Source organism: Nycticebus coucang, chromosome 24 (genome assembly GCF_027406575.1).
Source record: "Nycticebus coucang isolate mNycCou1 chromosome 24, mNycCou1.pri, whole genome shotgun sequence".
In the NCBI taxonomy this organism is placed as follows: domain Eukaryota; kingdom Metazoa; phylum Chordata; class Mammalia; order Primates; family Lorisidae; genus Nycticebus; species Nycticebus coucang.
This window is the reverse complement of record NC_069803.1, coordinates 37,980-45,435: the sequence shown is the minus strand read 5'-3', so window position 1 is coordinate 45,435 and position 7,456 is coordinate 37,980. Positions and strand designations below refer to the sequence as shown.

At 46.6% G+C, this 7,456-nt stretch overlaps 1 pseudogene across 1 annotated transcript; it reads left to right on the top strand.

Annotated features, from left to right (window-relative positions):
• The first annotated feature begins 2,491 nt into the window (after positions 1–2,491).
• LOC128576368 (methionine adenosyltransferase 2 subunit beta-like) lies at positions 2,492–4,269 on the top strand (annotated as a pseudogene). Its single transcript, XR_008377357.1, has one exon. The product of XR_008377357.1 is annotated as a methionine adenosyltransferase 2 subunit beta-like (transcript).
• The last annotated feature ends 3,187 nt before the right edge of the window (positions 4,270–7,456 follow it).

Below are 7,456 nucleotides of genomic sequence, written 5' to 3'. Positions count from 1 at the left end.
TCTGTGAAAGGATTGCTGTCTGCGTGCTCACTAGCAGAAATGAGTCATGAGGACAGGGTTGCAACGTGAAAAAGTGTCTGGTTGCACGTTACATGGAAGGAGAGTTGAGGACTCCGGTAACAGAGGAAGAGAGTCATGTGTGGCATACTAGGAGAAGGGAGAGGTGAGGACAAACTTAGCCAATGGCCATTCAACCGTGTGCATGGTGTCGGTGAGATAAGCAGAGCTCCACTACTCTAGCTTATACCTGGCAGTATCCTACTGGCAGAGAAAAGCAGTTTCTTCTCTTAGGTCATGCAATTCAGAGCTACCCGTGAATGGCTTTGTAAAAATTTCACAATACCTAGCTGCCCAGACGGTTCACAGGCACTTTATTTCTAAACACATCAGCGTGTTTCAACGTGCGATCTATTCCAAAGAATACTTGTACAGGTCGCACATATGACTCTCTGATAATTCCTGATGAGGCAACACTAATACGTATGCATCCCTGACCAATTTAGGTTTATTAGCCAACAGCCACGTCCGCAACGTGCCTGATGGCAGTGAGGACAGTAGTTTAGCCCCACTTTAGCATATAAGCTGCAGTATGCTTCACGGAGGGAAAAAGTTTCTTCTATTGAAGAACGCTTACATAGGTACCCAGGAAAGACTTTTCCCAACTTCCACGGCACGTCGCATCACGCAACAGGGTTTCCACAGCGCAAACTCTACCAGGGAAATCTTGAATAGTTCGTACCTGTAACTCAACAGTGCTGCTGAGGGAACATCAATGCGTATGCGCTCCGAAGCCGATGTCCCAACTACGTTGCCTCCTAGTGCACAACTTCAGTGACAGTAGAATTTTGCTCCCCTACTCTAGCATATAACAGGCAGTATGCTTTGCAAGCGAGTCCAAACATCGTGTTTCTGACTGTGTTCATCCATACTGAACTCTTTTCCCAGAACACCTGCCTCTTCGTCATTCCTTCTGGAGGGTGTTAATCCAGCCAGAACTCTTCTCCTCATCTTTCTGCTACAGTCATCACCTCGTCTTACTGCTACTTTACATCCATTGAGTAATCCTATTCAGGACGATGCGGGTCCGCACCGCGTCTTTCTGCTAGGGTACAGTCAGCGAGTGATCCTGCCAAGGGTGATTCGAGCCCTAACAACGCATTTCTGCTACACTAATTAAAGGGAGTAATCCTTCCCAGGGTGATGCGTCTCCTCACCTCAGCTTTGTGCTGCTGTACGTCCAGCGAGTAATCCTCTGCAGGGTGATCACAGTGCTCAGTTCGCTTTCTGCAGTTGTAAACCTAGAGAGTCATCCTGCCCGGGTGATCCGAGGCCTCACCTCACCTTTCTCCTAGTGTACTTTCAGCTAGTGAACCTCTGCAGTGTGAGCGTAGTCCTCACCCCGCCTTTGTGCTATGTGCATCCAGACAGCACTCCTTTCAGAGGACACGATAGTCCTCAGGTTCTGTATGGAAGGAGTGTTGTCTCTTTCAAGCTGGCAGAAAGGAGCAATGCAGACTCGGGTGTGTTCGGACAGGAGTGTGGTCTCTATGGCCATGCATTACTTGAAAGCTTACGTGAGCAGTCGGGTGCTCTCACAGAGGCATGTCATGTGATTGAACACTGCCCGAATGCGAGGTGGGAACTCAGGTGCTCTGTGAAAGGACTGCTGTCTGCGTGCACACTAGCAGAAATGAGTCATGAGGATAGGGTTGCAACGTGAAAAAGTGTCTGGTTGCACATTAGGTTGAAGGAGAGTTGAGGACTCCGGTAGCAGAGGACGAGAGTCATGTGTGACATACTAGGAGAAGGGAGAGGTGAGGACAAACATAGCCAATGGCCATTCAACCGTGTGCATGGTGTCGGTGAGATAAGCAGAGCGTACCTGGCAGTATCCTACTGGCAGAGGAAAGCAGTTTCTTCTCTTAGGTCATGCAATTTAGAGCTACCCGTGAATGCCTTTTTAAAAATTTCACAATACCTAGCTGCCCAGACGGTTCACTGTCACTTTATTTCTAAACACATCAGCGTGTTTCAACGTGCGATCTATTGCAAAGAATACTTGTTCAGGTCGCACATATGACTCTCTCATAATTACTGATGAGGAATTCCTGTCCGCAACGTGCCTGATGGCAGTGAGGACAGCAGTTTAGCCTCACTTTAGCATATAAGCTGCAGTATGCTTCACGGAGGGAAAAAGTTTCTTCTATTGAAGAACGCTTACAAGCGTAAGCGTAAGCGTAAGCCCAGGAAAGACTTTTCCCAACTTCCACGGCACGTCGCATCACGCAACAGGGTTTCCACAGCGCAAACTCTACCAGGGAAATCTTGAATAGTTCGTACCTGTAACTCAACAGTGCTGCTGAGGGAACATCAATGCGTATGCGCTCCGAAGCCGATGTCCCAACTACGTTGCCTCCTAGTGCACAACTTCAGTGACAGTAGAATTTTGCTCCACCCCCCCCCCCCCCAGGCCTGAGAGAGGCGGGCCGAAGGCGACTGAGCTAAGGCCCGCGGCAATCGTGATTGCGGCCGCTGTGGCCGCGGCGCGAAGACGGCGGGCATGGTGGGGCGGCCGAAGGAGCTCTCCATCCACTTTGATCCTGGAAGCTGCCGGCTAGCGGAGGAGGAAGTTAACATCCCTAATAGACGGGTTACAGTTACTGGTGCCACTGGGCTTCTGGGCAGAGCTGTATTCAAGGAATTTCAGCAGAATAATTGGCATGCTGTTGGCTGTGGTTTTCGAAGAGCAAGACCAAAATTTGAACAGGTTAAGCTACTGGATTCTAATGCGGTTCATCACATTGTTTATGATTTTCAGCCCCATGTCATAGTACATTGTGCAGCAGAGAGAAGACCAGATGTTGTAGAAAATCAGCCAGATGCTGCTTCTCAACTTAATGTGGATGCTTCTGGGGATTTAGCTAAGGAAGCAGCTGCAATTGGAGCAGTTCTCATCTGCATTAGCTCAGATCATGTATCTGATGGAACAAATCCACCTTATAGGGAGGAAGACATACCAAATCCTCTAAATTTGTATGGCAAAACAAAATTAGAAGGAGAAAAAGCTGTCTTGGAGAACAATTTAGGAGCTGCTGTTTTGTGGTTTCCTGTTTTGTACGGAGAAGTTGAGAAGCTTGAAGAAAGTGCTGTGACTCTTATGTTTGATAAAGTGCAGTTCAGCAACAAGTCAGCAAACATGGACCACTGGCAGCAGAGGTTTCCCACTCATGTCAAAGATGTAGCTACTGTGTGTCGGCAGCTAGCAGAGAAGAGGATGCTGGATCCGTCGATTCAGGGAACCTTTCACTGGTCTGGCAATGAAAAAATGACTAAGTATGAAATGGCATGTGCAATTGCAGATGCCGTCAATCTCCCTAGCAGTCACTTAGGACCTATTACTGACAGCCCTGTCCTAAGGAGCACAGCGTCCAAGAAATGCTCAGCTTGATTGCTCCAAATTAGAGACCTTGGGCATCGGCCTGCGAACACCATCTCGAATTGGAATCCAAGAAGCACTTTGGCCTTTTCTCATTGACAAGAGATGGAGACAAACAGTCTTTCATTAGTTTGTTGGCTTTGTTTATTATTTTTTTTTTTATTTGTAATGAAAAGTACAGTATGCGGCACTTTTTAAAGAAGAAAGGAAATAGTTTTGTATGAGTACTCCTTAACTGTGACTCTTATGATCTTTCAGGTAAATGATGCTCTTGCACTAGTGAATCGGTCTAAAGAAATAAAAGGCAACGTTGCCTTGTTTGCAGTAATGATATTTCTGTTTATCATTTTGTTTGTTATGGCTTAACTCGCATTTTGAGAATAATAAGTTATGATTCTTAACTATTTGAGAACCAGGATGAAACAGATCTGCTGTAGACTTTTCTTTGATGAGATGTATTCATTCCCATAATTCCACATTTTCAGGGTTTTTGCAATTATTTACCCTTTTATGTTGATTATTTTAAAGTGTGTGAAATAATATGAAAATCACTGGTGTTCGTCATTTGCTTTGCTTGAGCTCAGAACAAAATGTTTGAAGAGAGAAACTTTATTTTTGCAATGTAACATACAGTTTTTATGCTTGACATATTTCAACATATTATGTATACTGGAACTTCTACAGCTTGATGCCTCCTGCTTTTGTAGAAGTATGCAGTGAACACTTGAGAGAAACGGTGTGTGCGAACTTGCACTTTTTTAATATAAAAATATAACTGTCCTTTTCACTCCATGTTGCTAAGTGATATTTCATATGTGTGGTTACTCATAATAATGGGCCTTGTAGCTTTTGACCATCCACGAATAATAAATATATACTGCTTGCATGTAAAAAAAAAAAAAAACAAAAAAAACAAAAAAAGAATTTTGCTTCCGTACTCTAGCATATAACAGGCAGTATGCTTTGCAAGCGAGTCCAAACACAGTATTTCTGACTGTGTTCTTCCATACTGAACTCTTTTCCCAGAACACCTGCGTCTTCGTCATTCCTTCTGGAGAGTGTTAATCCAGCCAGAACTCTTCTCCTCATCTTTCTGCTACAGTCATCACCTCGTCCTACTGCTACTGTACATCCATTGAGTAGTCCTATTTAGGACGATCCGAGTCCGTACCGCGTCTTTCCGCATACCGTCAGCGAGTAATCCTGCCAAGGGTGATTCGAGCCATAACAACGCATTTCTGCTACTGTAATTAGAGGGAGTAATCCTTCCCAGGGTGATGCGTCTCCTCACCTCAGCTTTGTGCTGCTGTACGTCCAGCGAGCAATCCTCTGCAGGGTGATCACGGTGCTCAGTTCGCTTTCTGCAGTTGTAAACCTAGAGAGTCATCTTGCCCGGGTGATACGAGGCCTCACCTCACCTTTCTCCTAGTGTACTTTCAGCTAGTGAACCTCTGCAGTGTGAGCGTAGTCTTCACCCCGCCTTTGTGCTATGTGCATCCAGACAGCACTCCTTTCAGAGGACACGATAGTCCTCAGGTTCTGTATGGAAGGAGTGTTGCCTCTTTCAAGCTGGCGGAAAGGAACAATGCAGACTCGGGTGTGTTCGGACAGGAGTGTGGTCTATATGGCCATGCATTACTTGAAAGCTTACGTGAGCAGTCGGGTGCTCTCACAGAGGCATGTCATGTGATTGAACATTGCCCGAATGCGAGGTGAGAACTCAGGTGCTCTGTGAAAGGATTGCTGTCTGCGTGCTCACTAGCAGAAATGAGTCATGAGGACAGGGTTGCAACGTGAAAAAGTGTCTGGTTGCACGTTACATGGAAGGAGAGTTGAGGACTCCGGTAACAGAGGAAGAGAGTCATGTGTGGCATACTAGGAGAAGGGAGAGGTGAGGACAAACTTAGCCAATGGCCATTCAACCGTGTGCATGGTGTCGGTGAGGTAAGCAGAGCTCCACTACTCTAGCTTATACCTGGCAGTATCCTACTGGCAGAGAAAAGCAGTTTCTTCTCTTAGGTCATGCAATTCAGAGCTACCCGTGAATGGCTTTGTAAAAATTTCACAATACCTAGCTGCCCAGACGGTTCACAGGCACTTTATTTCTAAACACATCAGCGTGTTTCAACGTGCGATCTATTCCAAAGAATACTTGTACAGGTCGCACATATGACTCTCTGATAATTCCTGATGAGGCAACACTAATACGTATGCATCCCTGACCAATTTAGGTTTATTAGCCAACAGCCACGTCCGCAACGTGCCTGATGGCAGTGAGGACAGTAGTTTAGCCCCACTTTAGCATATAAGCTGCAGTATGCTTCACGGAGGGAAAAAGTTTCTTCTATTGAAGAACGCTTACATAGGTACCCAGGAAAGACTTTTCCCAACTTCCACGGCACGTCGCATCACGCAACAGGGTTTCCACAGCGCAAACTCTACCAGGGAAATCTTGAATAGTTCGTACCTGTAACTCAACAGTGCTGCTGAGGGAACATCAATGCGTATGCGCTCCGAAGCCGATGTCCCAACTACGTTGCCTCCTAGTGCACAACTTCAGTGACAGTAGAATTTTGCTCCCCTACTCTAGCATATAACAGGCAGTATGCTTTGCAAGCGAGTCCAAACATCGTGTTTCTGACTGTGTTCATCCATACTGAACTCTTTTCCCAGAACACCTGCCTCTTCGTCATTCCTTCTGGAGGGTGTTAATCCAGCCAGAACTCTTCTCCTCATCTTTCTGCTACAGTCATCACCTCGTCTTACTGCTACTTTACATCCATTGAGTAATCCTATTCAGGACGATGCGGGTCCGCACCGCGTCTTTCTGCTAGGGTACAGTCAGCGAGTGATCCTGCCAAGGGTGATTCGAGCCCTAACAACGCATTTCTGCTACAGTAATTAAAGGGAGTAATCCTTCCCAGGGTGATGCGTCTCCTCACCTCAGCTTTGTGCTGCTGTACGTCCAGCGAGTAATCCTCTGCAGGGTGATCACAGTGCTCAGTTCGCTTTCTGCAGTTGTAAACCTAGAGAGTCATCCTGCCCGGGTGATCCGAGGCCTCACCTCACCTTTCTCCTAGTGTACTTTCAGCTAGTGAACCTCTGCAGTGTGAGCGTAGTCCTCACCCCGCCTTTGTGCTATGTGCATCCAGACAGCACTCCTTTCAGAGGACACGATAGTCCTCAGGTTCTGTATGGAAGGAGTGTTGTCTCTTTCAAGCTGGCAGAAAGGAGCAATGCAGACTCGGGTGTGTTCGGACAGGAGTGTGGTCTCTATGGCCATGCATTACTTGAAAGCTTACGTGAGCAGTCGGGTGCTCTCACAGAGGCATGTCATGTGATTGAACACTGCCCGAATGCGAGGTGGGAACTCAGGTGCTCTGTGAAAGGACTGCTGTCTGCGTGCACACTAGCAGAAATGAGTCATGAGGATAGGGTTGCAACGTGAAAAAGTGTCTGGTTGCACATTAGGTTGAAGGAGAGTTGAGGACTCCGGTAGCAGAGGACGAGAGTCATGTGTGACATACTAGGAGAAGGGAGAGGTGAGGACAAACATAGCCAATGGCCATTCAACCGTGTGCATGGTGTCGGTGAGATAAGCAGAGCGTACCTGGCAGTATCCTACTGGCAGAGGAAAGCAGTTTCTTCTCTTAGGTCATGCAATTTAGAGCTACCCGTGAATGCCTTTTTAAAAATTTCACAATACCTAGCTGCCCAGACGGTTCACTGTCACTTTATTTCTAAACACATCAGCGTGTTTCAACGTGCGATCTATTGCAAAGAATACTTGTTCAGGTCGCACATATGACTCTCTCATAATTACTGATGAGGAATTCCTGTCCGCAACGTGCCTGATGGCAGTGAGGACAGCAGTTTAGCCTCACTTTAGCATATAAGCTGCAGTATGCTTCACGGAGGGAAAAAGTTTCTTCTATTGAAGAACGCTTACAAGCGTAAGCGTAAGCGTAAGCCCAGGAAAGACTTTTCCCAACTTCCACGGCACGTCGCATCACGCAACAG